Consider the following 13,314-nt stretch of genomic DNA (forward strand, 5'->3'; position numbering starts at 1 on the left):
CATGGACACAACCTTATTAAATGTAACACATAACAAGCCATTAGAAAGATAGTTCCAACATCTCATTCTTACAATAAAATAACAGATTCGACACTCCATTCCCATATACTTCTGAAGGTACATAGCACTAGAATAGAGAAAACTTAACTAAAAATAACAAATAATGTACTAATAACAATTGAGTGTTTTCTAAGTAAAATTTTATAAAGTTGGTCAATGAGGCCTTGACAATGAGCAACCACACCTGTGGAAGCTCGTACTCAATTACCAAAGTACTCTAATGCAAGTCAAACGTCAACAGAAAAGGACTATGGATATCCTTCATTTGCAAGCAAACACAACCGCAACCATTCATGGGTGGGGCAAATGAAATTTCACCCATTTGTGAAAGAACTGAATGGTGCCAAGCCAAAATAATTTATCATCATCCTGAAGATCCCTTTAGATGAACATCTCTGCTTACGGTACAAAAATGAGTATTGAAAACCGAGTTGTGTCAATCTAGTTCTCTATTAGGCTAGCTTGGCCCATTCGAGGGATTGGGGCAATTTTGATGTTAATTTGTCTTGGACTATTTCATGCAGTGATCTTTGTAAGGTTTTACTACTTAAGGGTCTCAACACTATTATCACTCTATGTGTGGGGTGAATAGCTTACTCCTTTGTTCCGAGGGTACGAATTTTACATGTAGGTCAAGTCCTTTGCTTGGTTCAATTTGTAACATCAGAGAACCTGAACACATTTTATCTGTTGACAGACAGAGCATGTGCTCTGTCCTTGATGCCAAGAGGAGAGCGAAATTGCTGGCCAAGAGGAGAGGGAATTGCTAGCCTGGTCGGTTGATGGGCGAAGCCCTCCGCTGAGGATGGCACAGGACGACGAAAATAACAGCGAAAACAAGGAATCTATCAGACATATCAAGAGGGTTTCCTCCGTTTGTTTGGGATCATTGCTGCGATGTTCCATTTTCCCTTTGTCTTTCTGCTCGGGGTAGGTTCTGGTTCAAAATTTCCCCAGCCTTAATACAATTTTATCATACCCATCGCGCTGCCATTGATTTACTAGAGCGCGCATTACTGTATTTTGGTTTTGGCCCCAGCCACCTCACCCCCAACCCTAAGCCCAACCTCGACCTCAGGTTATGGTGCAGCAATCCCCGCAACAAGAGAGCTCCGCTGGGGAGATCAGGACCCCTGGTTTGGCGGTTTGCAGCATTGGATGGACGAGAATTATCTGCGCCGATGTTTAGCTTCTGCCCAAGACCTTCATTCCATTAAGATTATTCGCAATAAGCAGACTGGGCAATCAGAGAGTTATGGCTTCTTGGAGTTTGCGAGCCAGGCAGCAGCCCAGATGGCTCTCCAAAATTACAATGGAATACAGATGCCCAGGGCTGAACAATTTTACAGGTTAAATTGGGCAACGAATAGAGGTACAAAAAAGCGTTCGGAAGATTTTACTATATTCATGGGAGAATTGGCGTCAGGTGACACAAACGAGTTGCTACAAGAGACCTTCAGAGCTGTATACCAATCTGTAAAAGGGCCAAAGGTTATTACTGATAACATTACAGGCCGTTCAAAAGGATATGGGTTTGTAACATTTGGGGATGGGAATGAGCAGGTTCGGGCTATAACAGAGATAAATGGAATGCTCTTTTCCTCTAGGCCTATGCGAATAGGTCCTGCCATAAAAAAATAGACTACGAAAATAGCGAAAACAATGAAAATTCACAAATTCACAAATACCATCATTGAAAGCCACAAACAACATCAAAATATGCACAAAAACCCTAAACCCTTATCCACAAAAACCCTAAACCCTCAAAACCTACCATAGAAAGTTTACAAAATATCTAAACAGAGTTGTTTGTGTTGAAAAACACAGAGAAATTTCTGGTAGGATTAAAATCCTACCGATGACAGTCGCTGGCCTTCCCCGGAGCTAGCCAAACCACCTCCACACCTGCAACGACCTTTTCCACACCTGCAACGAGAAGAAAAAGCCATTAGACAACAGAAAACCAGTAAAAAAACCTGCACAAAATAGCAAATTAAACAATTACCTCGAGCTCGGTAAAACTGCAACAGGTTCCTCCCCAAACAACAAAAACTGCAAATAAGACCACCACCAAAGAAACCCTAAGCAACCGGCAATCCAAAACGACCAAGAAATCTAGGCAGAAAACCACAAGAAAAGCAGAAGCGATGTTCCAACCACAAACCCTAAACCTCGAACAAACGCTCACAACAGCACATGCATACCAAACGAAGCACGCAGGTCCACAAACCCTACACCTCGAGCAAACGCTCGCAACAACATCTGCATACCAGACGAAGCGCATAGGTTCTAGGGCCATCCCACGCCATCTTCGGCGGGGTGCTTCGACCAACAACCGACCCCGAGCAGAAAGAAAAAAGGGAAAATGGAACATTGCAACAATGACCCCAAACAAACGGAAGAAATGGTGCAGACACAAAGTTTTATGTGATGACATGATGCCCAGCACGTGGAGCTCCACGGTGGACAAGTGTCATATCGGATCCATGTTGATTGACACGTGGTTTTGCGACATGGCAGGGAGGGCGCACAGGTAATGGCGGCCCTCCCCTAGAGCTTTCAAGTCCTTAACATCAGTGGTATCATGAAAAGGACGTCGGGCGACATAAATATTTCAGGCACTACCCAGCCTGCTGGATTTGTTTTTGCCGGCACCCATACCTGAATGGAATCATTGGATGGTGTGTGAATTCAGGTTAACATGATTTAGTCCTCCAGTGGGTTTTGTAGTGCAGGCCGCGTCAATACAATTTAACGTGATTTTAGTGTGTAAATTTTTCTGGTTCACGTTTTTATGATTTCTTCCGTTTAGGTAAGAGTAGGAGACTTTTCAACCAACATAATTTGAATTAGCAATAATTCGTCGAAGAATTCTAAACTTACGTAGGTTGAATGAACTATTAAAGGATAGTAAAGTGGTACTTTATGTAAAATGGTCGTTGATGTAACGTGGAGATCGAAGAATTGTTTACATTTTCATATTAGTAATTAAGAATCAGATCGTACTCACCAAAATCTCGAGGATCATTTTCTTTGAGAGGGATTTGTAAGGTGGAGGTGGTTTCATTTTGAGAGGTTACTCTTTTAAGATATTATTTTTAGCAGAATGTTTCTTATTATATTTGTGGCTAGTAGCATATTGGTATATAATGTATTCAATTTTTTTTATGGATTAGTTATTAGTTTTTTTGAAATTTATTCAAAGTTTAACATTATGAAATTAAATATATTATTTTTTGATAAAATTTTATTTTATTTATCTCAAATATGATTGGTTGAAATGTCTCCCCTTTTTATTGTGTAATGGTGCAAGAATTGACTTTTGTTTACTCTATTATTATTTATTATGTACTAATATCACTAATTACTATGTACAATAAATATAAATAATTTGAAAAATAACATTATATATTAATTACTATGTACCATAAACACAAATTGTTTGTAATTAAATTCAAAAATTCCATTTTTCATTGGTGTAAAGTATTGAATAGACAATTTTTATGGGTTTTATTTTTCAATTTACAAAAAAATAATTTAAAAATATAAATTTGAAAAAAAATATGTTAAAATAACATGTGTACAATTTGTACAACTCTCATTATATCAACCTATACTCTAACTACATGACATGTGTACTATAATATGAGCATTATATAAAATATTTGTCATCATTCAATATTAAATAAATAATTATTAACTTGTTATCATTCTCTTTGATGTCAATTATATATATATATATATATATATACCAAAAAAAATGTTTAATTATATTAAAAAAATTAATAAAAAAAAGTTAAACAGATATTCATATAACTCATTTTACAATTTTATTATTGTTTGGAGTACATACAACACATCATGACATTAAAATATTTTATTAAACTAAGCAGCACGGAACACTAGCTATGCAGCATTGTTTTAATTTTAGGTGGAGGAAAGGTCGTTGGTTTTTTTTAATTAATTAATTAATAAGATTTAATGTTTTCCGAATATCCTTCGTCTAATAATTGGATCTATAGCTGTGAGCTCAGCGTTACAACTTAAAAGAAATATCTGAATTAAGAAATTATGTTGATTTTGAGTGCTGCCCAATCGCACTTGCCACTAGTAAGTGGTGGTCGAGCTAATTGAGGTAGCGTGGCAGTAATTGTTCTTGCAATTTCATATCTACGCTTTTAGTGTGTGTCCATTGACCTACGAAGGCTTCTGTCAGCATCTATTCTAACAATGTCATGGTTGTCCATTTAGTTGTAGCCATCCTCAGAATTTATGAGTGAAATGACTTCATATTGAATACACTACATTTTTGTTTTGATATCAGTTTCACTTGTGAGGAACTTCGATTCTGCGACACTGAAACATTCCCTTTTTCATTTTTCTCCAACATGAAAATGGAACACCAGTTGTCATGCCCCTATCTCGATGGTAGTCTTCCAACCACTCATAGGCGGGTGCAGCACCGCCACACTTTCTATTTTCACCAATACTCAAATGTACAGACTACGCCTAACCAAACACTTAGCCAAATTTTACTTCAAGTGTTATAACGCATCGAAAATAGACTTCAATTAATATTCATCAAATATAAATGCACAACGGATAAAAAATTCAACACATCATCATAATGGGAGGGGCAACTCCCATAAACTGAAGTCTGCCCAATATCAATATAAATACAAGTTATGTAGTTCAATTGTACATAAAATTACACAAGTGTCATGTTGTCAACAACCAAGGCAAACACTCCACCACTTCACAAGTTATCACTGCAAATTTCTTGCCAAAGTCGTGCCTTGGCACGCCCAACCAAGTTATGTGCTAACTACACCTTTTCCTCAGCCTGCACATGCCCTCGAACTTTCACCGGAAGATCACCTGCAACTTCAACTTGTTCTACACGTTGTCGTGCTCATTGTGCAACGCTGCACGTCGTGTCACTACCCTGCACATTGCACACCTCCTACCCGAACCGACTGCACACTCCACCCAGTGCCCTCGTGTCATTCACCCAGTCTACCTACACCTTCACATTGTTTGCATCAACTCGTGTCGCCCTCGGGTCAGGTCGCACTTATGTGCACACCCAAGCGGGTCTCGACCTAATCAATACCAACTCTCGACGCTCTAACTGCAGGTCTACCTGCTTGTCAACATCGTCACGTTTCCTACATGTAGTGACCAGTAACCAGTCTTCCATCGCACAAGCCTCAGGTTGCCTGCACCTGATGTGCAGTGCGGCCTACTTGTCGCACACAGTCCTTCTGCGCTTCCTTGAAACCCCGAACTTCTGCCTAGAAAACACAGCCCTACGTCCACGCACTCACCCTGTTGCTTTTGGCTCCTTCGCTTGTCTTCTATGTTCCTTCTCCAAGTTTGATGCTTGCTCCTTGATGCCTTTAACGCCATCCTCCAATGCCTATATAAATGCATGCTTACCCATGGTAAGCTGAGGGGTCACAACCCTTCAATGGTTGGCCCATCCAAATTCATGTCGACCTACACATAAAAATCATGTGTCGGCCCTCCATATAAAAATTGTATCGCTCTCCATTGTATGGTCTCTTGGTTGGTCTGTGCCAACACTCACCCACCTCGTCGTTTTCCTGCCTTCCACCATCGTGCTTTACCTAGGGTTGCTCAGGTCAGCCACCCTCTCAGCCGACTTGCCCAACCACATATCGCACGACTCGTCCAACCTCATGACTCAACCAACGCCCACACATCTCACCCACCTGTTATGGGCTTGTGCCCGCCCGACGTCTTTTCCTGATGTGTTCACCCGACGCGTTCACCAAGTCTCACATCCACCCGAGTTGGCTAGTATGGGCGCCTGTCACGCATGGGTGTGCTCGCTACAACTCGATTGCCTTTAATCGAATGTCACCTCGTTTGGTCGCACTTTTCCAGAGCTGGTCAATACAGGTGCTCATCGCACATGAGTGCACCCACCTCAACTCATGGGTCTGACACTCTCCACCACTCTAAAAATGTTGTTTCCCTCGACAACACCATCTCAACAACCTCCATTGCTAAGACATATCCATATATGTGGGCACCTAGATAGCTCCACCCATGACCCGCTCCATGCTAAAATCTGTCAAACTCTACAATAAAATCATGTGTTGGATCCCCTTGTGATGGTGATCAGTTGGGTAGCTAATCCAACCGTCACATCGCCTCCACAAGAACCCATGCTCACTACATCATCATGACCATCTTCGCATCTTGTTGGCAATCGTGTCCATCTTGCCCCAAGTGTCTGCTCATAAGTATAGAGGACTCACTTCCATGAGTAGAAGACAATGAGCCTCACCCCCATGTCAGTTTAAGAAGAGGTAGGGGATGGGAAAGTCGATGGCTCTCCATCCTCCTTCTCCAACAGCTCAATCCATCTATCCGGATCTTCCTCCTCTAATCTTTGCATGTATGCTTCCCGGCTCTCCTCCTCGTCTTTGGTCTAACATCATTTCCTTCCACTGCCTCCAGTATTCCTGTCAAATCAAGGATAATATCATACAATGCTCTAATAACCTGTGACTTCTCCGTGAGTTTTTCCTCTGCTGAAAACAACCTCTCATAAAGTTCTTCATCTTGCTTGATGTCCTCCACATTCATCGTTGTCAATTTACACCCAGTTGACATAGCTTCCATGGTTGGTACCCCCAAAGGTTCATCATCCCGTCTGTCATAAATGTACAACTTCTTCATATGTGACATCATCATAGCCTCATACTGTTTTAAAAATTCCATACCCAATACAGCCTCATAGTCATCCATTCACACAATTGTGAAGTCGATCTTTCGAAACCACTCATCAATGCTCACATCCACATTCTCTTCCATGTTGACGACTTTATCTGGTGGAGAGTTCACTGCTTTAAGATGAGCTTGGGTTGGTGAGAACTTCAACCCAACTTTCCTTGCAACTTCCTCCCTAATGAAGTTATGAGTCACACCATTGTCCACCATTATGAGTAAAGTGCCTTGCCCAACCTTCATGTTAACATATTCCAACTTGTTCCTCTCTGGATCCCGCCTTGGTATAGCTTCTGTAGATACTGCAGCTCCCAAAATCTACATCACCCCAACTGCTGGATCTTCCTTCTTCTTCTTCGCATCGGTTTGTGCTTCTTCAACCACCATTGGTCTAGAAGGACAATTCTTCACCATGTGGTTTTCTCCACGCAACCAACATTTTAGAGGCTTCTTCATCTTCTACTTGTCATTCGATCTTGAATGCTCCTCCTTTGTAGTTTTCTCCTTTGGTTTATCAGACTTCTTCTTTCTCTCTTCGGTCCCTTCATCATAATGCTCTACTAGTCGATCAACCGCAGCAAATGCTTCTTTTAGAGTTTTGATCTCTTCCTCTTCACCTCATTGCATGCCCAAGTTTTCAATCCTATGATGAAATTGAACACCTTGTCTTTCTCTGCCATGTCAAGTAGTTCCAAGATCGCACTCGAGAATTCCATTGATATGCCTGTAGACTCCTGATTTGCTTAATATATCTAGTCTTCATCCTCACATCCCAAGTCTCATCTTGTGGGATAAAATGAGTTTGCAAATCCTTCTTCATATCATCCCAAGTAGAGATGGCATCAACATTACCATTAGCAATATGATCTAACTTCTATTGTCACCACATCTTAGCATCCTTAGTAAGGAATTAAACAACTATTTTGACCTTGGCTTCATCATGAGGTATCCCCAAGTGCTCCAAGTATTGCCCCATATCCCATAAGAAATTTCCAAGTGCTTTGGCACTCCTCAACCCATCATAAGAATCAGGTTCCTTGACTTTCACATCAGCAGTCCCTCCAATTGGTCCTTTCCCAACAAATTTCTTCAAAACAACTATTTCATTCCGAGCAATGTAAAGATATTTCTGCAACTTCAAGATTTCATCCAAACCTTGGTCTCTTGTAGCCCCAATGTTCTTGACTTCCTTCTCTGTTTGTGCATACTTCCATTCGGTATACTTGCACCGAATCTTGAGGTTCTCATGTTCCTCCTCCAACTTCGTGAACTTATCTCGAAATTCATCATTCTCATCTTCCAACAAAGATACCTTCGAAGAAAACTCCTCCATACGGTCCAATACCTCGTCCATAAAAACTATTCTGGCATCCCTACAAGATTCACCTGTCACCTAAGGTTCTTCCACCTGGTATGCCATCCGTTTTTCTTGTGATATTGTTAATACCATACACCAATCCGTCCAATTTCGAAAATATAACTTGTCCCTGTCAAACTTCTTCAACTTCAATCCAAGCCCTGTAGAAAGTGGGTTCTGATACCAACTGTCACGCCCCTATCCCGGTGGTAGTCTTTCAACCACTCATAGGTGGGTGCGACACCGCCACACTTTTTCATTTCACCAATACTCAAATGTACGGACTACGCCTAACCAAAAACTTAGCCAAATTTTACTTCAAGTGTTATAATGCAACGGAAATAAACTTCAATTAATCTTCATCAAATATAAACGCACAACAGATAAAACATTTAACACATCATCATAATGGAGGGGAAACTCCCATAAATTGAAGTCTGTCCAATATCAATATAAATACAAGTTATGTAATTTAATTTTACATAAAATTACACAAGTTTCATGTCACCAACAACCAAGGCCAACACTCCACCACTTCACAAGTTATCACTGCAAATTTCTTGCCAAAATCATGCCTTGGCATGCCCAACTAAGGTTTTCTACTAACTGCACCTTTTCCTCAGCCTGCACACGCCCTTAACCTTTCACCGGAATCTCACCCATAGCTTCAACCCATTCTGCACGCTGTTGTTCCCGTCGTGTAGCGTTTCATGCCATGTCACTACCCGACACACTACAGGCCTGCTACCCGAATCGGCTGCACCCTCCACCTGGTGCCCTCATGTCGTTCACTCGGTCTACTTGCACCTTCGTGTTATTTGCATAAACTTGTATCGCCCTAGGGCCGGGTTGCACTTATGTGTAGACCCATGCGGGTCTTGGCCCACCCGATACCAACACTCGTCGCTCTAACGGCAGGTCTACCCGCCTATCAACACCATTGCATTTTTTGCGTGAAACAACCCGTAACCAGTCTGCCCGTCACACAAGTCTCACCCTGCCTTCACCTGATGTGCAGTGCAGCCTACTTGTTGCACATGGTCCTTCTGCACTTTGCCGAAACCTAGAAACCCCAAACTTCTGCCTAACAAACACAGCCCTGTGTCCATGCACTCTGCCAATTTCTTTCAGCTCCTTCGCTTATCTTTTGCATTTCTTCTCCAAGTTAGATGCTTTCTCCTTGATGCATTTAACGCCATCCTCCAATGCCTATATATATGTGTGCTTACCCATGGTAACCTCAAGGGTCATGTCCCTTCAATGGTCGACCCATCCAAAGTCATGTCAGCCTGCACACATAAATCATATGTCGACCCTCCATATAAAAATCGCATCGCTCTTCATTGTATGGTCGCTTGGTCGGCCCATACCAACACTCGCCCACCTCGTCAGTTTGCTACCTTCCACCACCGCAATTTACCTCGGGTCGCTCGGGTCGACCACCCGCTCACCCGACTCACCCAATAGCATTTTGCATGACTCGTCCGACACCCACACTTCTCACCCATCCGCTTTGGGCTTGCGCCCACCTGCTATAGGTGTGTGCCCGCCCGATGCCTTGGACCGACACACTCACTAGATGCGTTCACCAAGTCGCACATCCACCTGAGTTGGCTACTATGGACGCCTGTCGCGCATGGTTGCACCCGCTACAACTCGGTCGCTTTTAACTGAATGTCGCCCCATGTCATCACACTTTCCCTGAGTTGGTCAATACGGGCGCTCGTCGCACATGAGTGTGCCCTCCTCAACTTGTGACCTGGCACTAGTGCTACCACAGTACCGCCATCTTCCCCAGCTGCAAAATACCATGTGAGGAATTTCACACAAATTCTCGACCATTACACCTTCGTCCCGAGAGTTATCAAACCTTTCAGTGGAGGTATCTCATTAATTCCTACCACTGGGGTGGACCTTTCACCAAATCTATGATATTTGTATATATTGGAAACGAAGGTTTCATTGAATGGTTTACAGAAAGCACAAGCTTCATGTTCGACTTTGCACCATAGTTTAATGCCATTCTTGTTTTTATTGAGGTATATGGGATCTATATTTTATGACCTAAACTTTTGGAGGCTTCTTGATTTGAAAATATAAGCATCAGAATTTGGAAATTTTCATTCTCTGGAATTGTGCTCATATGGTTTTCTAATTTTTATTTCCAGCATTGCACTAATGGTCATTCAATGCCATTTTGAATCCAAAAATTTTCCTACAACAATTCGAGTACCTGCAATTTTCTATGTTCCCCACAGGCTTTGGCCGATTTTACCACGTTGAATACAGATCTCAAGAAAAGTTTGTCAACAAAGTATTCACATGTAGTTGTATTTGGAGGCTCTTATAGAGGGAGTAAGTTGAAATATTTTGTTGAATTGTGATCCTAATGTTTATACCTTCAAGTACTAATGATGAATCACATTTACAGAAGGAAATTTAATGAAGAATGAAACTTGTATGTAATTTGGAGCGTTCCCTGCTTGGTTTCGATTGAAATACCCACACATTACAATTGGTGCAGTCTTGTCCTCGACACCAATTTTGTATTTTGATAACATCACACCTCCAGAGAGTTTCGACAACACTGTGGCTTCAAGACTTCAAGGTATAAATTTCTTGATTATGAAAAAGTTGCACTTTTGAGTGGATATTTTAATATTTTTTAGTTTTTGTGTTACACAAATTCTTAATTTTGCATGGCAGGGTGAAAGTGAAAATTGCTTCAAAGTGATCAAAGGTTCCTGGAATGTTATAGATAACTTGACATACTCCTCACAACCTAAAATCTCTGAGAAATGTGCTCAGATTTGCAAGTAACAACGTTGACTCTATATCAAATTCATGCAATAGTTCCATGTATCACAATACATATGACTAGTAGGATCATGAAATTACATGTAGTCTAATGTATGTTTTAACATAAGAGACCTTCCTTGATACAAATTAAATAATGATATTATTGAGAATGTAGATGGGTGGTTCTATGATGCTTACTGCACCAAAGCCATGATAGATTATCCATTTCAAGCCAAATTTGTTCAACATTTGCCAGCGTATCCTGTGAAGCATGTAAATGAAGCACCCATTTTACATAAATACTGTATTCATTTTGTTTTTTAAAGAAGTTTGCATGAATTTGAACTGTGTACAATTTGACTATTTGAGAATTTTTGAAATCACTAAATCCATTTATGTAATAAAAAATAAATTTTAAACAAACATGATCTCATCAAAATTTATTTTTGCCAATTCCAACTAAAACTTAAACAACACCTTTGTTAATTTGTATTAACAGAATTAAGATACAAAGTATGTTTGATTATAATTTATTTATATTGTTTTGTTGTTCCTTGTAACAACGTACCTGCAAGGCTATAGATAATCCCTTTGGCGGTATAGACCTATTAAGCTGATTATACTATGCGGTAAATGTTTATTATAATTACACTAGGGACAATTGTTGTTTTAACCTTCTGTTTGTTGTGGATTTTCGGATCCTACAGACATGGGTGACATCAAATAATTGACCTGGCCCATGTCTCGTTGATCCTTGAATATTCTAGGGATCAACAACTCAGGGGTAATGCTCATGGAGATGATGGCCTCCAATTTTAGGTTGAATATTGTTAAGGGGTTATTATTATTTCTTTTGAAAAATGCTTACAATACCATAATCACCACATGGGATAAATTAGATTGCCATTATATCAAAAGTATATGCAATGTTAAGTCAATTAATTAAATATATCAATAACTTATGACTGAAACCATAAATCCCAAATCCCAAAGAACCCACATAAAAATATCTATCCAAAAATCCTAAACCCTACCAAGAAGCTCATAGGAAATCTCTATCCCAAGTTTCACTTACTATTAGAAATTAGTTACATAACATAATAGAAACCTGGATTAAAGCATTGCAAGCAAATTCAATCCATGATTTTCCCTAATGTTCTACATACTCAAAAAATATTCCCAAATCCTACTCATACAAGTGAGGTCAATTTTTTGTATTTCAGTTTTCACTTCACTCATGTCCATCCATTTCTAGAATATTTCCAAAATCGAGAATCATATCCATGCTTTACCCCCAAACAATCAACTCATGTGCAGTCAGTGATTAATTATACCAAAAGTTCAAGTCATTCATTTCATTTCAAGATAGGATTTATCAATTGCCGTTTAATGTTTCCTTACATTTCCAAAGAATTATATTGTAGGTTTTTCCATAAATGGTTATTCCCATGGCTGATGACCCAAAGACCAGTATGTTTCCTTATTCGACCTTTTGTTGGAAAGACAAAGGAGGAAAGACACAAAATTTAACACACACACAATAACAGGAGTTGTGGCTCTTCTATTGATCAACAAAACTTGATTTGACTTCATTACAATGAACCTAGTGAAGGGTATTTAAAATTTTTCATCTAATGACTCGCCCAAAAATAACTTAGCATGTGCACACACTCTAAGTTCGACTTTACCCAAAATATGACTTAACTAGAATTCACTCAACTTGACTTAGTTAATTGACTCTCCAAATTTAGACAACTCTTGCATGCGAGAGTAATTACAATTTCCAACACTTCCCCCTAATTACAACTGTATGCCTCAACATAACTCAAACATGACTCAACATGACTCAACTATGCCTGCCAGTCTTACAATAGAAATTGACTCAATCATCACTCAAACATACCTGTTGATCTATGTCTCAGATAGGCTTACAATGACTCAAAGCTTTTACTATTTTGCATTTTCTTTTTCATTTTTTCCATATTTGATATCCTCAAAATTGCTTCATTCTTTGTTGCATGTTCTTGCTATAAGCTCCATGTTTTTTTACTTGTTGCTACTACAATGTTTCTTTGACTTGTCTTGAATTTAATTTGAGTTGGTCTTCTACAACTTCCTCTTCAACAATTCATTCAACCATGGATTGCTACCACAACATATCATCTTCAAACTATTTTCTTTGCTTTGCTTCTTGTGCTTCATATTCCTAACTTTCTTTTTGCCATATTTCTTGATACTAGAATCTTCTCTTTTCTTAACTTCATTGCTGAAAAATGGTGTTAATGCATTCTTACTTGTTTTCAGAAACTTTCATGTCCTTCTCTTCACTTTCATAATCA

General features: G+C 39.8%; 2 pseudogenes; both read left to right on the forward strand.

Annotated features, from left to right (window-relative positions):
• Window positions 1–865: 865 nt before the first annotated feature.
• LOC149221487 (polyadenylate-binding protein RBP45 pseudogene) lies at window positions 866–1,701 on the forward strand (annotated as a pseudogene).
• Window positions 1,702–8,891: 7,190 nt separating this feature from the next.
• Window positions 8,892–11,706, forward strand: LOC149221488 (uncharacterized; annotated as a pseudogene).
• Window positions 11,707–13,314: the final 1,608 nt, after the last annotated feature.

The sequence above is a fragment of the Pinus tabuliformis genome, chromosome Q (genome assembly GCF_031772625.1).
Source record: "Pinus tabuliformis cultivar Carrire ecotype Pingquan chromosome Q, CPIR1, whole genome shotgun sequence".
Classification (NCBI taxonomy): domain Eukaryota; kingdom Viridiplantae; phylum Streptophyta; class Pinopsida; order Pinales; family Pinaceae; genus Pinus; species Pinus tabuliformis.